The sequence below is a fragment of the Heterocephalus glaber genome, unplaced genomic scaffold (assembly GCF_053883595.1).
Source record: "Heterocephalus glaber isolate CG9 unplaced genomic scaffold, H.glaber_assembly_v1.0 deba00001429, whole genome shotgun sequence".
Lineage (NCBI taxonomy): Eukaryota > Metazoa > Chordata > Mammalia > Rodentia > Bathyergidae > Heterocephalus > Heterocephalus glaber.
In genome coordinates this window covers 617,288-637,172 of record NW_028258294.1, presented here as the reverse complement: position 1 = coordinate 637,172, position 19,885 = coordinate 617,288, and the positions used below count along the sequence as shown (strand labels likewise).

Here is a 19,885-nt window from a genome sequence, read left to right as displayed (position 1 = left end):
AGGTTGGAATCAAGAATGACACATTAAATTTAGTTTTTATATATTTTAGTCTCTTTAAATCTCTAAGTGTATAAGGAATATTTTCTTTTTTGTGTGTGGTTTTTTTTTTTTTTTTTTTGGTACTGGGAACAAACTCGGGACCTTGCGCTTGTGAGACAGGCGCCAGAACCACTGAGCTAAATCCCCGGCCCTATAAGGAGTATTTTCTATATTATAATATTTAAACATTTCAGGCCTAGTTTCTTAATATCTCATAATCTGAAATGTCTAGTTATTTCTCCATGGTTATATGTGGGTTAAACATTTTGTGCAAGTATTCTAAGTAGCTGGTGTATATTTCCCATTGTATCATAATGGGAGGCATACTGTATTAATTTTCTTTTTTTACCGTATTCATTTGGCCAGATTGTTGGTGATGCTAAGTTCAATCATTTATCTAAAGTGAGGATCTGCCAAATTTCACAATCACAGAGGTACAGGTTCCTACTGTGAGATTTGGTTTAAGTCTGGAAATTTGGTGTTAATATTCTTCAAATCACATGAACTGACATCCAAGTAACTGTTGTCTTTTTCAATACCAACTTAACTTATGAATGGCCTAAGAAAATCCATCATTTTAAGCTAAAATGGCATGATCCAACTTAATCACTCTTTGTATTCATCAGGCTTAATTCAGAATAACTTCACAATGTCTGTGTATCAAAATCTTCCTTCATTTCTGTCTCTGTGCAGAAGAGGAAGAGGTGACCTCTCCTTTCGAGGGAGTAGCCTTCTCCTTGTGCATTCTGTCCTGTTCCCTCTTGACTTCCTAAGATCTAGCCTCTCTGTTTATTTTTTACACCTCCTCTATCTTCTCTCTTTAGTTTTTCATTTTTTTTTGGCATCTGCTCTTTATCACATATGGTTATCAAGAGTCCTTTGCTTCACTTCAACAGATTACTTTTCCTCTCCTTTTTTTTTTTTTTTTTTAGTTTTTTTTTTGTGGGGGGTACCGGGAGTTGAACTTACGACCTTGCACTTGCCAGGCAGGTGCCATGCCACTGAGCTACATCCCTGACCCCCCTCTCCTTTTTTTATTGCAAATTTTTTTTAAAGTATCTGTTTTATTTTTTTCCAACTGTTCATCCAATTGCCCTTTGAAACTTGGTTTTTTTCCTCCACAGCTGAGTTCAACCATTTCTTTTTTAGCTGTTGTTCTCCTAGATTTCTGCTTCCTTTTGGAAGTCTTAACTGCATTAGTCAGTGTTCTGTCACTATAACAAAATATTTGAGATAGTCAATTTATAAAGAAAGTTTTGTTTTGCCTGAAAGTTTTGTATGTACCAGTGCACAATTGATTGGCTTCATTGCTTTTGGGCCTGTGGTAAGGCAGCACATTTATGGTAAGAGTAAATAGTGGAGTAAAACCACTCACTGCATGGCAAAAGAGCAAAAAGAGTGAAAGAGAAAGGGATTGGGGTCCCACAGTCCACTTCAAGGGCATACCACCATTGACCTAAAGTCCTCCTACTAGGCCACACCTCTTAAAGATTCCACCACCAGCTAATAGTGCCTTCCCGAGGATCAAGCCTTTATTTAATACACAGGCCTGTGGGGGACATTTGAGATACAAACTATAGCCCCTGTCTTTGTGTCTACCTCCTCCCTCCTTCCACTTACTGTGTGCTTTTTGTTCCCTGAGCACTTCTATGGCTATGAAGTGCTTCTCGTATGGCTATGGCTAGGAGCACTTCTCTTGCAGTTTTGACTTCCATGACAAAGAAAAATAATAATTCAGACTTCTTTTGGTCTGTGTATGAGAATGGCATTTCTTAGAACCTTTTTATGTTGGCAGTTTATTTGAAATTTGAATACTGTAGTTTTAATGCCAAACTTTCAATTAAATTGATGGAAATTCTATGTAACACTAGTTTTTTAATGCTCTGCTTAGTAGGAACTCAGTAAATGTTTGTGGGAATCATTCATTCATTCAATTGTTCATTTATATGTTCAGCAAATATTTATTGTCTTTTTTTTTTTGGTACCGGGGATCGAACTTGGGACTTTGCATTTGTGAAGCAGGCGGCAGAACCACTGAGCTAAATCCCTAGCCCTAGCAAATATTTATTAAATGTCTAGTCAGTGAATTGAATTATTTGTTAAATTTAACAGTAGGTTGCTTTTTTCTTCCCCACATTATCTAAATATAGTTTTCTCTTTCTTTTTCTTTCTACATTTGTTGAAGTTTGTTTTTTTCCTAATTAGTGCAATTACTAGCTATATGACTTGGGGAGTGAGCAGAACTTGGTATTAAACCCAGGGCCGGCCGGGATTTAGCTCAGTGGTGCCGCTGCCTGTTTCACAAGTGCAAGATCCCAAGTTCAATCCCTGGTACCAAAAAACAAACAAACAAACAAAAATAATACTAAACCCAGGGCCTTTGCACTAAGCTACATCCTCACACCTTTTTCTTTTCCTTTCTTGCTTTTTTTAAATTAAAAAAAAAGTTTTTAGTAAGAGTCTTACTAAGTTACCCAGACTGGGCTCAAACTTGGATCCTCCTGCCTCAGCCTCCCAGAGAGCAGGGATTACAGGTATGTGCTGTCATGGCCGGTCACTAGTTATACAACTTCTTACTTAACCTCCTCAAATTGATCTTCTAATTTTTAAAACAGGGATAATAATATTATCTACCTTTCAGATTGTTGTGAGGATTTTGAAAAGAAAATGCACATGGTACATGTTTGTCATAGTTATAGTTGTACAGTAATAGATGTCAGCTGTCAGAAAATATCAGGCACGAGGCTTTGGTCTTCATAGCAAACATCCTGAATTAAACATTTTTTCTCTATATTTCAAAGAAAGAAACTGAGACTCAGATGATTTAAATAATTTGCCAAAGGACATAGAGCTAACAAATTGCAGATATGGTGTTATTTAATTCCATAATGTGCCTTTCACCCAAAAAGCCTTTCAACATCTTGTATGACCCTTAGAAGTGAAATAGGAGTTACTGTATAGTGACTGAAATTAGCTAATACTGTACTGTTCTTATTTGCCTTCTGAGTGGTAAACCATAACCAGGAAATTCTGCCCTTTTGGGGAAACTCCAGCCTGAACAGCCAGATTAATTTTACCTTAAAAGTATAGAATGCTAGGGCTTAGAAGGATTTGAAGCAATATTTTACCCACTCAGTTACGTGAAGTATCTCTCTAGTCATCTAGCCAAGCGTTCATCAGGTTTATTTAACAACTCCAAAAACAACAAAGTCCTCATTCTCCCACACCTACTTTTGGGGCAGCTCATCCCACTTTTCACAGCTTTGACCATGAGACAGCTCTTCCTCCTGCCAGGCCAAACTCTTTTCTTACATACTTCCAGCCAGTTTGGTAACGATAGCCACATAAAGTAAGTCAGAGCCCTGTTTCCTAAGGTAAATTTTCAGATTTTTGCAGTTTCCTCTTTTTCTTAACCCCTAGCTACCTTCTCTTCATCAGGTTAAGCAGTTTCAAGCCTTTTAACTCATAGCTTCTCCTGAACAAATACAACTGGATCTACTTTCTTTTTTCTTCTTGGATGATACTGAAGAAAGAGTGTGGCCATCTTCTTTTTTGTTTGTTTGGAGACAGGGTCTCACTATGTAGCTTGGGCTGGCCTTGAACTCATGGCGATTGTCCTGCCTCAGCCTCCCTAGTCCTAAGATTACAGGTGTGTGGCACCATTCCTGGCTGTGGCCATTTTCTGAGCACCTTGCTTCTCCTCTTGTCTTTCTCTTAATACGTGGCACTGCCATTCTTACCCAGTTGTTCAAGGTAGAACCTAGAAGTTTGTTGCCTTCACCACTCAAATACATTGCATCACAATCCATTAGCAAGTCTTTTCAGACCTATCCCCAAATATAAAATCCATTTCTACTACCATCACCCTTCACCCTGGTCTAAGCCACCATCGTCTCTCCTTAGATACTTGACTGCCTACTGTTCCTCCTCTGCATAGCACCAGAATTATTTCTATAAAGTACAAATGAGATCGTGTCATTCCCCAAATTAAAAATCTTCTTTGATTTCTCATTGCCCTTACAACAAAATCCTAACTTTTTTCCATGGTCCACCAAAGTGGACATGTCAAAGTCCTGCTTCCTCTGAAACCTTCTACCTTCCCTGTTGCTCACTCAGCCTCAGTCCTGGCTCTCCTTTGTGTTCCTGGGACATGCAAGCATTTTCCTGCCACTAACCCTTGCATTTCTTGCTCCTTCTGCCCACACTTTTCTTTTCCTAGCTCTGTGAATGGTGACCCATTTCATCTTTCAGGTCTTAGCTAAAATGCACTTCTCAGAGAGGCCTGGCCTGATCACTCATCTGAGGCCTCAAACTCATCATCCTGTAGCTATCTCTCAGATCTGCATTGTCATCTCTCCTCTGAGGGAAAAACAAGTAGAGTCATAATTGACAGAATGAAAAGGTGCTGAAGTCACATAAAAAAATAGATTTGAATTTGACCTTTGGTACTTCCTGTGTAATTTCAGGTAAATTACATTACTTCTCTGTGCTTCGGTTGCCTCAGTTATCTAATAGTAATCCTGTCCACCTCACAAAATATTGTGAAGGTAAGTTAAAATATCAGGTGTGAAGTGAAATAAATAGGACACACATGTGTAAATACCAAATAGTTTCTCTAGTGTGAGAAACTGAAAGTGTAAATAAGGATTAAAATGAATAATTGATAATTTGAAATATTAAAAGGTCCAAAGGTGTAGGGGTGGTCAGAGGGGAAGGGGAAAGGAAAGAAGGGAAAGGAAAAATTATGAGAAAAGAAAAAAAATGGAAATGAAATCTATGTTACTAGGGAAGGGTAGAGGGGTTGAAGGGCACAAAGGTAATGGGGAAAAAAGTAAGAACTGAGATTCATCATGTACAGGTACAAGCACCCAATGATATATGTAAATGTGGTGTATACCTAAAATGTACCAATAAAAGAATTTAAAAGAAAAAAAATCAGCTGTGAATACACTTGCTATATACGACACCTGGCACATACTAGGTGCCAGTCCACCTCAAATTAAACACCTGGTGTTTAATTCTGAACATATATAGAAGAATTCTATCACGTTCCAGCCTGATTAATGGAATTTTTTGTGTGATGTGCCTGTGTGTGCGTGGCTCATGGCCTAGGTATAGATGGCTGTGCACCCCTTGGCTAGCACTTGTCTGGCTGAAACCCCAGGGTTTCAGTCTTATTCTGAGTGATTCTCAACCTAGTAACCAAGAGGTGCCAAGGCCAGAGCCTTCACAGATCCCAAAATGTAAATGATCAAACCTGACATTGTGCGGCCCATTTCTTGTTGAGATGGATTGGGATGCTGTGTATAGTCAGTTGTCTCTCTTGGGAAATCACAGTTGCTCTAGGAGGAGGCACATGGTTTCCTGTTAAGAATACATAATGGGGCTGTGAGCTGTCAGGGTGGGCGTTGCTGTGAGGTTGTCTGGCCTGTGGAGCACAGCTGCAGAAAGGAGCTGCCTGCTTCTCTGCATCACGGAGGTAGCCTTCTTCACTCTGGTAGGGTTAGCAGAGCCCACTGTGCATGGGGAAGTGGAAAAGTAGCTCTCAGTGGTTCTGTACCTCCACTGAAGGATGCTAGGAGCCCTTGAAAGGTAAGCCTGGAGTGCAGATTCCTGCTGAGAAGGAAAACAGAAATCTTCGTGCAACTTGCATGCTTTTCATGAAGTCCTAAATGGTTTCCCTCTCCAGGCTGTTAGGCTGGGTGAGAGTTTTAAGATGAAAAGCTGTAGGGTTAGCCCTAGGTTCAAATTCTGGAGATGTGGTGTCCTTTGCCAGGTTACTTAATGTTTAAGCCTTACTTTGTTCATTGTAAAGTGGGGAAAATGATTCCTGTAATAATGATAATGATTCTTATCTGATTGCTATGATGTTTAAATGATATAATGCATGCAAAAATCTTAGCCAGTGTTCAGTAAATGATCATTCTTCCTATTAGGCAAGATAGATCAGGATTTTGACTTTGACATTTTTACTGAGCTTCACCCATACTGAACTTTGAGTCTTGGTTCCCTACTTGCCAATTGGGTGCCATAAACAAGTTGCCAACCTCCCTGAGTTAGTGTCCTTATTATCACATGCAGTTTATAATTCCCACCCAATAGTGAAGGTGAAATGAATGATATCAGAGCTCCTGATACATAGTAAGTACTGAAAATACTCATTTTCTCCTCCTTTGTCTCTCAAGTATTTGAAATACGGTCCCTTTAAGCTTGTTAAGATTCCCCACTAGCCTTGTATGCAGCTGTGGGCAGACAGCTTTGGCAGAAAGAAAAGGCTCTTTTTTAAAAAAAATGACTGTTTCATAATCTGTTGGTGCAGCTCTGCTGTGGCCACACCCTGTGCTTCTCAAGGTTCCTGGGTCTTGTTGCAGTTAGCTTTTACCTTGCTGTTGCCCAAATAGTCAGGAAAGTGGCTGTTATGAAAGGTGTTACTGAATGCAAAATGGATTTTCTTGCCTGCTCTTTGGGACAAAGCTGGCTCAGGGATTCTTAACTGCAGAGGGAAGGGCTGCTGGGACTGGACCACAGTTGGACTTAGCAGCCGGCGGTTTTCTGGTTTTCATTAAAATTCTCTGGCTGTCTTTCGAGATTGCTTCATGGGGTATGGCTGCAGACCAGAGATGTTTATGCTGTTTTCTTTGCTGTACCCTGAGGACAAGAGAAAATTGAAAGTGAGGAACATCCTGGCTGAGGGGATTTGCTCAGCAATCTTTGCATGAAGGGACGCCTATTTATAACTGCAGAGCTTGAGTTTTGCCAAGTGTTAAATACAGGTGAGGAGGCAGACATAGGTGCTCTGGGAATACATACTGTTACCGTTTGCTTTTGAGGACAGACTTGCTCTTGAGGGCATGTGGAGGTTCCTGAGTAGCTGCCAGAGGGCCCCAAGGTACATTCATGAAACCAGCCAGATATGATCATTCTTGAGAGGTGCTGATACCCTCATATGGCTGAGGGAGGTTGGGGTTAGAAGCACTTCTCTCAGGGTGACAGGCTGAATTAGAATAAAGAAGATTCAGTTTTAAATGTTAATTTCTGATTGCTGAAGGAGGAGTCTCACTTGAGATTGAGTCTTGAGTCAGAAAACCTAGGTTCCAGTCATGATTCTGCCATTAACTTGCTCTTGACCTTGGGCAAATTATGTTCCTGGCTCTTGGCTTTGCAGTGTGGTTGTGAGGATTAAATGAGATAAATTATGTAGGGCTCCTGGCATATCATATGTTCTCAACAAATGGTAGATATTATTGTAAATTGGAGTAGATTTGACCTGTCATCCAGCTAGCTTATCAACCTATCCCAGTTCTGTCATCTAAAATATTTGCTCGGCATCCCTCCCAGCTTTGTGTCATTTATGAATTTGAGGAAAATATGTTCTCTAGGGCAAGCTGGAATGTCTCTCACTGGAAATATATCTCAAAACTATATTATTGTTTCCCATAGAGAGGCTTAAGACATCAGATATTTCATCCCTAGGTAACTTAGTAAAAAGAAAGTGTTTTTCTATTATTTTTGATGGGTAGATTATGAGAAGGCCACTTTAATTGAGCTTAGGTATAAATGTCCCCTGATGACACTCCCAAGAGAGTAAGCCTGAGGTGCCAATTGCCTTTAGAGTAAACTCCCTCACCAGTCTTTTCTGCTCTTACTGTATCTTTAGACTGTGCATCCTAACCACAGTGGACTATTTACAGAAAAACAATTAACATAAAACATATAACACATACCAGAGTGCTTTAAATATACACTTATAATTTAAGGAAGAAAATTAAAATGATAATTATGTATCCATCATCCAGTTTATTAACATCACTGGTAACCAGAATCAGCTTGCATAACCTTCTCACCAGCAGCAATGATTATCTTGACTTTTGTGTTCTTCATTCCTTACTTTCCTTTGTGGTTTATCCACCCATGTTTGTACTATTAAACATACATAATTTATTTGTTTAAAAACAGAAGCAAGCATTGTAAGAAAAGAATAACATTGCTACTATTAGATATAACCTCTAGATCCTAGTCTGTCTTTCACTTCTGGGGGTTTCAGAGGGCCTAATGAGGAAGTGAATGGGCAAAGTTGTGAATAATTCCCAGGAAATATAAGTTTCACCATTCCTGGGATATGTGAGGGCAGGACATTTGGTTAGAATGTGGGCATAGAGAGTGGGCTGCTCTTTTCCACCTCTAGTTCTTTCTGGCCTACCTCCAATGCTCAGAAAGTAGTCAAAGCAAAGCTCTTCTGCAGGATTAAATAAATGCTACCACTAACCTAGACCGGCAGCAAGGAGGAAGCAAGCAGGTGCTTCTTCAGCACATGGTCAAGACACAGTCAGGAGAGAATCTGGAGCAAGTGTGCCTGGGCACTCTTTATCAGGTTAAAAAAAAGAGTACACAGTACCAGTGATAGAATATATTTCCCTAAAATTGACCTCTCAACCTAATCAAGCCTCTAGTGCTAACTTTAGTTTATTGGAAAGATGAGAAAGAAAGGGAAGTGAATTACACTATAATGCAGCAAACAGATACATTTAGAACATAGAACATTCTATTGGGCAACTGACTTGGCTTCTGTGACAAATCAATAGCATGAAAAAAATATAGTGATTTAAGAAATAGAACCAGAGCTAAGTGTAGTGGGACATGCCTCTAGTCTCAACTATTCAGGAGATAAGAGGATTGCTTGAGCCCAGGAATTCAAGGGTAGCCTCAGCAACATAGCAAGACTGTCTCAAAAAAGAAAAAACAGAACAAAACAACCCCCTTGGAACTGAATGTAATATATGAGCCTGATTTTGATCTGGATAGTCTACTTAGTTTGCTAGAATTGCCATAACAAAATGGTGTAGACTAGGTGGCTTAAATACTGAAATTTTTCTCACTGTTCTGGAGGCTGGGAATCCAGGATCGATGCCAGTAAGGTTGGTTTCCAGGGGCCATTCTCATTGGATTACAGATGGCTGCAGTCCTGTGCCTCTTCACATGGTTGTCCCTCTCTGCACCCATATCCCTTGTATCTCTGTTGTCTGTGTTCTAATCTCCTGTTCTTTAACCACTTAACAGTTTACCCCAAGTGTCACTTGGGCAATGCATTTATGTACTGACTATCCTAAGCTTTGCTTGAGCAGGTGTTATTTCAACCAGTTGATTTTTATTGAATAAATTAGATAACTTTTATTTCTATATTTTCTGTTATATTACAAAAATTAATGAAAAATATGCAATTTTTGGTCATCCTGTATTTAAATAATTAGACCAGTGAGTGGTTAAGGACACTGACAAGATTAGATTAGGGCCACTCCAATGGCCTTGTTTTAACTTGATTACTTCTCCAAAGGCCATATCTCCAAATATGAGAACATTATAAGATATTAGGAGTTAGTTATGGCTGCACCATATGAATTTTAGGGGGGATACAATTCAGTCCATAACAGTGTGCTATGGTTTATGTCTAGATGTCCTCCTGAAGCCTCATGTGCTCATAGATGGAGCCTTTGTGAGGTGATTGGATCATGGGTGTGTGCTATTCATCAGTGGATTGGTCCACTAATGAGTTTATAGCTAAATATAATTTGGGAGGTGAAGCCAGGTTGGAGGAGGGGATGTCACTGGGGGTGTGGCCTGGAAGGGTATACCTCCCTACCTCCTCAATCTCTGTCTCTCTATTTCTGCTTATGCCATGCCATAAGCAAGCTTCTTCTGCCATACCCCTCTGCCATTCCTCAATACCTTGGAGCTGGCCAACTATGTACTGAAACCTCTATAGACTATGAACCAAAATAAACTTTTCTTCCTTTAAATGGAGGTGGGACATACCTGTACTCCCAGCACTCTGGAGGCTGAGGCAAGAGGGAGGATCACCACAAGTTTGAGGCCAGCCTGAACTACACAGCAAGACCTTGTCTCAGAAAACAAAACAAAACAAAACAAAAAGATGGAGTAGTGAACAGCAGAGAAACACCCTCTCTGAGAGTTGGTGTCCAGATGCTAGAATATGGGAATGTGAGGAAGAGAAGAAGGAAGGTGGGTCCCCAGCACCCAGCAAGGATCTGAAGTAAGAATTGAAGCCCGCAGAGAGAGTGAAGACAGAAACCTCAGTGCAGAAGAAGGAGGTGCTAAGTGGCGCTTTCTCTCTGTGTCCTGACTCACTGCTTAAGCCTGCAGATGTACAGTGACTATTGGTGACCCCAGAAGGCTCTACAGAGAAACATACCAGTGGAATGGAGCAGTGGACACAGTGGACTGCAGTGGCTGATGAGTTATTTGGATTCAGATGCTTGTTGGGAGCTGGTAGCCATCTTGGAGAGGGGCCAAATGACCTTGGAACTCAGAGCAGCTGCAAGTATCCCAGTGTCAAGGTGAGGTGGAACTAAGTTCAAGTTGGCAGGAGGTCAAGGAGTCAAGTTCACGCTGGCAGGAGGCACATGGAGTGTTGCAGGCTGAACAAATCCAGTTGCAAAACCAGTCTGAGCTTCAGTGGAATGAAAGGTTCAGACTTGGTGGGATTATCCACTATCACACTGTAAATTTACGGTTGACTTGCTGGGATTAATCAACATGGATCTTGCATCTGTCTGCCCACTCTGTCTACAAGTGACAGCAGAGACACACCTTGAAGGGGACATTTGTTTTCTTTTTTTTAATCTTGTTTTTTTTCTTGATTGATTTTGTTGTTATATGAGTGTGAACATTGTTTCTAGTTTTTGTTGTTGTTTGTTCTGTTCTTGTTTTTATTTCTTCCTTTTCTCTTTCCTCCTATCTTCATCAGCTTCCCAAAGTTTATGTAATTTTCCTTTGTCTTCCAGGCTTGCTTCTAATCTCTTTATCTTCTTTTCTTTTTTTCCCCTTACCTCCTCTTAAGTTTTCTCCCCTGAGGGTAAAATCACCATATTTTTTTTTTCTTTTATTGGTACATTGTAGGTATACAACACAATTACATTTCTCATTGGGAATTGTACCTTTACATAATGCATCTTGGTTCTTATTTTTTCCTCATTCCTAGCCCTCCCTTCACCCCCTCCACCCTTCCCTATTTACAAAGACTTTATTTCCATTTTTTCCATTTCTCATCATTTTTCCTTTTCCTTCTTTCCTTTCCCCTGCCCCTCCCACTACCCCTACCTCTTTGGACCTTTTCTTCCTATTTTACATTATCGATTATTCATTCTAATCATTGGTACATTTTAGGTATACAATATAATGACATTCATCATTGGAAATTTGCACCTTTACATAGTCTCTCTTGGTTCTTATTTTTCACCCTTCCCCAGCCCTCCCTTCAACCCCTCCATTCCTCCCTATTTACAAAGATTTAGTTCCTATTTTTCCATTTTCTCATATTAATCCCATTCCCTTCTATCCTTTCCCCTAGCCCTCCCACTTCCTTCTTCTTTGCCCCTTTTCTTCCTATTTCACATTACCTATTATACATTTTAGTCCTTATTTACACTTTCAGTTTCTCACACCAGAGAAACTATTTGGTATTTATACATGTGTGTCCTATTTATTTCACTTAAGAGTATCACCTCAATGTGCATCCACTTAGCTATAAAATCACCATACTGAGGGCATATTTACTGTATATAATTTTCTGGTTTGTTTTAGATTTTGTTACATAACCACAAATACAGTTCAAATGTTTAAAGGTGGAAAATTAATAGTTACCACAGTTTGTCATTCTTTAGGCTGTATTTGATGCTCTTGTTATTGCTGATGCTCTTGTTACTACTTTAGTCAAGGTGACATAATTGTTCTAATCAGTTGTTTTTCCTGGTATGCCAAGATTGAAACTGCCTAAAGGTCATAAACAATACTATAGGCTAGAAGCAGAGGCTAGGCCAAGTAGGCAGCAACTTCTCATCCCCCATAAATTGAAGAGGGTAGAATCTTACAATGGCCTCAAAATCCGAAAGCCTGCTACACCTGGAAGACATCTCTGAGAAGTAGTCATTTCCTAAGGGTTCTATATCAATAAAGCTACCTGCCATAAGGAATTTATAAGCATCAACCCAGGAATTAAACTATATATATATATATATATATATAATGAGAAGATACTTAAGCAAGATGCAACCCCAAACTTCCAGCTTGCCAAAGGCAAATCCAGGGGACAATGAGGTGGCACAATTCAAAACCCACCCACCTGAACTCTCTGAAGTGGTAACAATGGAAATACCAAAGCAGATGAATGAGGCTCTAGAAAAACTCAAATCACAAATAGTTTCTTAGATAACTACAGAGTTGGTGAACATAATGAAAGACATGGTAAGTGAGACCAGAGCAGACACAGATTAAAAAACAATTGAGGAGTTTGCAAAACTGATGAATGCCATGAACACCCAACTTAGGAAAGAAATGGAATCCATGAAACACATTCAAACAGATATCCAGGAGATCAAAAATTCTATTGAAAGTATACACAGCAGAATGAGCCAATGTGAGGACAGAATATCAGATATAGAAGACAGGATTGCAGTTAGCAATCATGAAAGATTTTATGAAAATAGCAAGGGACCACAAAATTAATCCAACACTGCTTGATAATGTAAAGAAGAATAATATAAAATTTATCAGAGTTGATGAAAAAGCAGGAGATAGTGCAAATGACAAAAAAAAAATGTTCACAGAAGTAATGGCAGAAAACTTCCCAGGCATGGAAAATGAATTTGACATACAGATAAGTGAGACATATAGAATTCCAATTAGCCATGATAAAAAAAATCTACACAAAGGCATATAATAGTCAAGATTCCAGAAATTCAACACAAGAATAGAATATTAAAAGCTGTTAGAAAAAAGAAACAAATCACCTATAAAGGAAAGATCATCAAAATCATAGCTGACTTTTCAACATAAACGCTCAAGTCAAGAAGGGCTTGGAGTGAAGTATTTCAAGCCCTAAAAGGAAACAACTGCCAACCCAAATTGGTTTATCTCACGAAACTATCTTTCAAAATTGATGGAAAAATAAGATACTTCTATGACAAAGAACACCTGAAGAAATCCATGACCACCAAGCCAGCCCTCCAAAATGTTGTGAAGGACACTCTAGAAAGAGATAATGAGGATTACAACTCTATGAACCCCAGGAGAGTGAATCCCCCAGGCAAGGCAAGTAATTAAACAGAGGGGAAAAAGGGAACCAAGAACAGGAAAATAACATGACAAGAAGCAGTCAATACATATCAGTTATAACTGTCAATGAAATTGTATTAATTCAATCAAAAGGAACATACTGGCAGAGTGGATCAAGGAACAGGATCCAACAATATGCTGAATACAAGAAACACTTTTAATTCAAAAATTCATAAACTGAAAGTCAAAGGATAGAAAACTACTCCCTGGGACAGGAACCTGGAAAAAAGTAGGGGTAGCTATTCTATTTGCAGACATAGTGAATTTCAAGAGAAGACTGATTAATAAAGACAAAGAAAGTCCTTGTAAAGGGAACAATCCAAGAGGACGAGATAACAATCAAATATATATGCATCAGATACCAGTGTAACTAACTATATAAAACAAATATTAATGGACATGAAAAATCAAATAAACACTAATACAATTGTAATGGAGGACCTCAATACTACACTGTCACAAATAGATCAACTAGACAAAAACATCAACAAAAAAATATCAGAACTGAACCACAGATTTGAACAAATGAACTTAGTAGATGTCTACAGAGTGTTCCACCCCACAACATCAGAATACACAATCTTTTCAGCTGTACATGGGACATTCTCCAAAATAGACCACATACTAGATCCTAGAACAAGCTTAAGTAAATGAAAAGGAATTAAAATTCTCCCGTGCATTTTGTCAGGCCATAGTGCAATAAAATTGAAAATCAATGGCAGAAGAAACCACAAAAACTTCATAACACGTGGACATTAACACTCTCCAGAACAACCAGTGGGTCATAGATGAAATTAAAGAAGAAATTAGTTTCTACAATTAAACAATAATGCCAGTACAACATATCAGAATTTATGGAATGCAGTGAAAGCTGTACTACAAGGGAAATTTATAGCAGTGAATCCCCATATCAGAAAAACTGAGTGAGCTCAAATAACCTAATGTTGAACCTCAAGCTTCTAGAAAAAGAAGAGCAAGCGAAGCCCAAAGCTCATACGAGGAAGGAAATTATAAAGATCAGAGCATAAATTAATGTAATTGAGACTAAGAAAACAATACAGTGGACCCTTGACTTATGAACTGAATTCGTTCATGAGGACTGGTTGTAACTCAAGTTGATCAGTTGAAGACGCAGGGTCCTCTACACAGTCTTCCAAGTCTTTCTCCTGTATATAGAAAGATCTCAGTATCCTTAGAGAAAGACATGGGTCCAGGATTTCTCAATTAAATCCATATAGAAAAGGATGTTTTAATGTTCTTTCCAGAACTCTTTTTTTCTTTTGGTATCAGGGATCGAACTCAGGTCCTTGCGCTTTTGAGACAGGTGGCATAACCACTGAGCTAGACCCCCGGCCCTCTTTTTTTTTTTTTGGTACCAGGGATTGAACTTGGGACCTTGCACTTGCAAGGCAGGCGCCAGAACCACTGAGCTAAATCCCCAGCCCCAGAACTCTTTAAGGGTTAAATCTGTACCTGACACCATCTAGAAGCACAAGTGGCCAGCATTTGGGTCATAACTCAAGACTTTGGTCATAAATTAGAACTAAAATTCTGGTTGTAACCCAAGTTGTTCATATGTCAGGCCACTCATAACTTGAGGGTCCACTGTACAAAGAATCAATGAATCAAAAAGTTTGTTCCTTGAAAGATTAAATAAAATTGACAAACCCATCAAAACCTTATCAAAAAAGGAAAAAAAACCCCTCAAATTTGTGCAATTAGCAAAGAAAAGGGCAAAATCAAAACAGATCCTGTAGAAATCCAGAAGATCATCAATACCTACTTTGAGAACCTTTATTCTAGTAAGATGGAAAACACAGAAAAAATGGAAAGATTTCTAGATACATATGAATTACCAAGGCTGAATCAAGAAGATAGAAAAATTCAAGATAAACCAGTATCAGTCAATGAAATTGAAGATGTAATTAAAATCCTACTAACAAAGAAAATCACAGGCTCTGACAAATTCCCTGCTAAATTTGACAAGAAATTTAGAGATCTAATGCCACTACTTCTTAAACTGTTTAATAAAATAATAAAATAAAATAAATAAAATAAAAGGGAAGCAATACTCCCAATTTATTCTTGTAAGCAAGCATTAGTCTGATAACAAAATCAGAGAAGGATCCAACAAAAAAAAGAGAACTATAGGCCAATCTCCCTAATGAACATAGATGTAAAAATCTTCAATAGGATACTGTCAGAGTGCAGCAAGACATCAAGAAAATTATATACCATGATCAAGTAGGTTCATCCCAGGGATGGAGGGATAGTTCAACTTATGGAAATCAATAAATGTAATACACTATATTAACAGAGCCAAGGACAAAAACCATAAGATCATCTCAATAGATGCATAAAAAGCATTAAACAACAGTATTTAACACCCATTCATGACAAAAACTGCAGGAAATTGGAATAAATGGTCCTTATCTCAATCTGATGAAAGCCATATATAACAAACCAACACCATACTAAATGGACAAAAAATGAAAGCTTTCACTCTTAAATCAGGAACAAGATAAGGATGTCCACTGTCACCACTCTTATTCAATATGGTTCTGGAAACATTAGCCAGAGCAATTAGACAAGAGAAAGAAATAAAAGGAATGAGCATAGGAAGGGAAGAAGTTAAATTGTCATTATTTGCAGATGACATGATACTCTACATAGAAGACCCCAAAAAACTCCACCATAAGACTTTTAGATTTAATAACCAAATTCAGTAGCATAGCTAGATACAAAGTCAACACTCAAAAATTAATAGCATTCCTGTTCACAAATAACAAACTCACTGAGAGAAATTAGAGAAACAACTTTCACAATAGCATCCAAAAAGTGAAATACCTAGGCATTAATCTAATGAAGGAAGTAAAAGACCTCTACATTGAAAACTACACTCTGAAAAAGGAGATCAAAGAAGATATCAGAAAATGGAAAGATATCACTTGTTCTTGGATAGGAAGAACTAATATAGTGAAAATAGCCATACCTTCAAAATTGGTACACAGATTTAATGCAATCCTGATCAAAATGCCAAGAGAATATGCCACAGAATTAAAGAAAACAATCCTAAAATTCATTTGGAACCAGAAGACCTAGAATAGCAAAAGTAATTCTGGGCAACAAAGTCAAGGCAGGGGGAATCATAATCCCTGACTTGAAATTGTACTACAAAGCTACTGTGATAAAAACAGCATGGGACTGGCAAAAACTCAGACCTGAGGATCAATGGAACAGATTAGGAGATGCAGAATCAACCCCAAGCACACTCAGCCACCTTTGAAAAAGAAGCCAAAAATCTTCAATGGAAGAAAGATAACCTCTATAATAAATGGTGCTGGAAAAACTAGCTTTCCACAGGCCAAAGATTAAAACTAGACCCATATCTTTCACCGTACACTAAACCAAAATCAAAATGGATCAAAGACCTAAATATTAAAATAGAATTCTTTTTTTTTTCCACTGTTTATTGGTACATTTTCGGTATAAAATACAGTTACATTCATCATTGGGATCTTGTACCTTTACATGAGTATCTTGGTTCTTTTTTTTTTCCCCTTCCCTTGCCCTCCCTAAAATAGAATTCATTTTTTTTGTATTAAATTCTTTTATTGGTACATTGTAGGTATACAACACAATTACATTTTTCATTGGGAATTGTACCTTTACATAATGCATCTTGGTTCTTATTTTTTCCCCATTCCTAGCCCTCCCTTCACCGCCTCCACCCTTCCCTATTTACAAAGACTTTATTTCCATTTTTTCCATTTCTCAGCATTTTTCCTTTCCCTTCTTTCCTTTCCCCTGCCCCTCCCACTACCCCTACCCCTTTGGACCTTTTCTTCTTATTTTACATTATCGATTATTCATTCTAATCATTGGGTACATTTTAGGTATACAATATAATGACATTCACCATTGGAAATTTGTACCTTTACATATTCTCTCTTGGTTCTTATTTTTCACCCTTGACCAGCCCTCCCTTCAACCCCTCCAGTCCTCCCTATTTACAAAGACTTTGTTCCTATTTTTCCATTTTCTCATATTAATCCCATTCCCTTCTATCCTTTCCCCTAGCCCTCCCACTTCCTTCCCCTTTGCCCCTTTTCTTCCTATTTCACATTACCTATTATACATTTAGTCCTTATTTACACTTTCAGTTTCTCACACCAGAGAAACTATTCTGTATTTATTCATGTGTGTCCTATTTATTTCACTTAAGAGTATTGCCTCAATGTGCATCCACTTAGCTATAAGTGTCTCTAATTTCTCATTTTTTATGGCTGAGTAGTACTCCATTTTATTAAAAAACCACATTTTCTTTATCTAGTCTCCAGTTGATGGGTATTTGGGTTGTTTCCAAGTTTTAGCTATTACAAACTGTGCTGCTATGAACATGGGTGCACATATATCACTGTGGTATGATTCTTTTAATTCTTTGGGGAAGATCCCCAGCAGTGGAATAGCAGGGTCAAATGGGACTTCCAGTCCTAGTTCTTTGAGGTATCTCCATACTGATTTCCACAGTGCTTGCACCAGTCTACACTCCCACCAGCAGTGGAGCAGGGATCCTCTTTCCCCACAGCCCTGCCAGCATTTGTTGTTGGTTAATTTCATGATAGCAGCCATTCTTTCTGGAGTGAAGTGGAATCTCAGCGTTGTTTTCATTTGCATCTCTCGAATGACCAGTGATGTTGAACATTTTTTCATGTATTTATTTGCTATTTCTACTTCTTTATCTGAGAAATGTCTGTTCATTTCAGCTGCCCATTTTTCGACTGGGTCTTTAAATTTGGGAGGTCTGATCTTTTTAAGTTCTTTATAGATTCGAGATAGTAGACCTTTGAGGAAGAGCAGGTGTAGATTTTTTCCCACATTGTGGGTTGTCTCTTCACACTGCTGGTGGTTTCTCTTGCTGTGCAGAAGCCTTTTAATAAGAAGAGATCCCATTTATTGATTGTTTGTGCTAGTTCACAGGCAGCTGAGGTTTTGTTCATAAAATCTTTTCCTACACCAATGTCTTCAAGGGTTCTACCTAACCTCTGTTCCAACTGGTTCAGAGTTTCTATTTTAATATTTAGTTCTTTAATCCATTTTGATTTTAGTTTAGTGCATGGTGAGAGATACAGGGTCTATGAAGTATGCTGCTGGGATCTCAATTGGAATTGCATTAAATCTATATAGCAGTTTTGGAAGTATGACCATTTTCACTATATTAATCCTTCCTACCCAGGAGCAGGGGATGTCTGTCCATTTTCTGATATCATCTTCAATCTCTCTTTGCAGAGTGCCATGGTTTTCAGAGAAGAGGTTTTGATTTCTTTTGTTAGGATGATTCCTAGGTATTTCAGTTTTTTGGATGCTATTGTGAAAGGATTTATTTGCCCTATTTCTCTCTCAGTGAGTCTGTCATTGGTGTAGAGGAAAGCTATTGATTTTTGTGTGTTGACCTTGTATCCAGCTACTTGACTGAATTTGGTTATTAAGTCTAGAAGACTTTTGGTGGAGTTCTTGGGGTCTTCTATATAGAGGATCATGTCATCTGCAAAGAATGACAATTTGACTTCTTCATTTCCTATCCTTATTTCTTTTATTTTTTCTCTTGTCTAATTGCCATGGCTAATGCTTCCAAAACTATATTGAAGAAGAGTGGTGATAGTGGAGATCCTTGTCTTGTTCCTGATTTTAGTGTGAAGGATTTCAGTTTTTAAACATTTAGTATGATATTGGCTGTTGGTTTTTCATAGATGGCTTTTATCAGTTTGAGGTAAAGACCATCTATTCCAATTTTTTGTAGGGTTTTTATCATAAATGCATGTTGGCTTTTGTCAAATGCTTTTTCTGCATCTATGGAGATGATCATATGGTTTTTGTCCTTGGCTCTCTTGATACAGCATATTACATTGATTGATTTGTGTATGTTGAACCATCCCTGCATCCCTGGGATGAATCCCACTTGGTCAGGGTGTATGATCTTCTTGATGATCTTCTGCATTCTATTTCCCAGTATCTTGTTAAGGATTTTTGCATCTATGTTCATTAGTGAGATTGGACTATAGTTCTCTTTTTCAGTTGGGTCTTTCTCTGCTTTGGGGATCAAGGTGATGCTTGCTTCCAGGAATGAATTTGGGAGTATTGCTTCCCTTTCAATTTCATTGAAGAGTTTAAACAGTAGTGGCAGCAGTTCCTCTCTAAATGTCTTGTAGAATTCAGCAGTGAAGCCATCAGGGCCCGGGCTTTTCTTAGCTGATAAGTTTTAGTTACATTTTCAATTTCATTGGTTGATATTGGGTTGTTCAGAATTTTTAGGTCTTCTTTGTTCAACTTTGGTAATTCATATGTATCTAGGAATCTGTCCGTTTCTTCTGTGTTGTCCATCTTATTGGGGTATAGGTTCTGGAAGTAGGTATTGATGATCCTCTGGATTTCTGTTGGGTCTGTTGTAGTTTCACCCTTTTCATTCCTAATTGCATGGATTTGGGCCTTTTCTTTCCTTTTTCTGACAAGGTTGGCTAAGGGTTTGTCAATTTTGTTGATTCTTTCGAAGAACCAACTCTTGGCTTCATTGATTTTTTTGTATCATTCTCTTAGTCTCCATTGCATTGATTTCTCCTCTGATCTTTCTAATTTCCTCCCTTGTATGAGCTTTGGGGTTGTCCTGGTCTTCTTTTTCTAGAAGCTTGAGGTTCAGCATCAGGTTATTTAATTGGGCTCG

The 19,885-nt window shown here is 38.3% G+C and overlaps 1 protein-coding gene across 2 annotated transcripts in view; it reads left to right on the top strand.

The window, feature by feature from the left end:
* Window positions 1-19,885, top strand: part of Rab30 (RAB30, member RAS oncogene family) — a 107,108-nt gene that overhangs the window by 30,243 nt on the left and 56,980 nt on the right. The window contains exon 1 of one of the 2 annotated variants that reach the window (XM_087212242.1): window positions 3,614-5,631. The exons of the other annotated variant lie outside the window; for it this stretch is intronic. The gene's annotated coding sequence lies outside the window, so the exon portion shown is untranslated. Of the gene's footprint in view, window positions 1-3,613; window positions 5,632-19,885 lie in introns of those variants that run through there. 2 annotated transcript variants of the gene reach the window in all.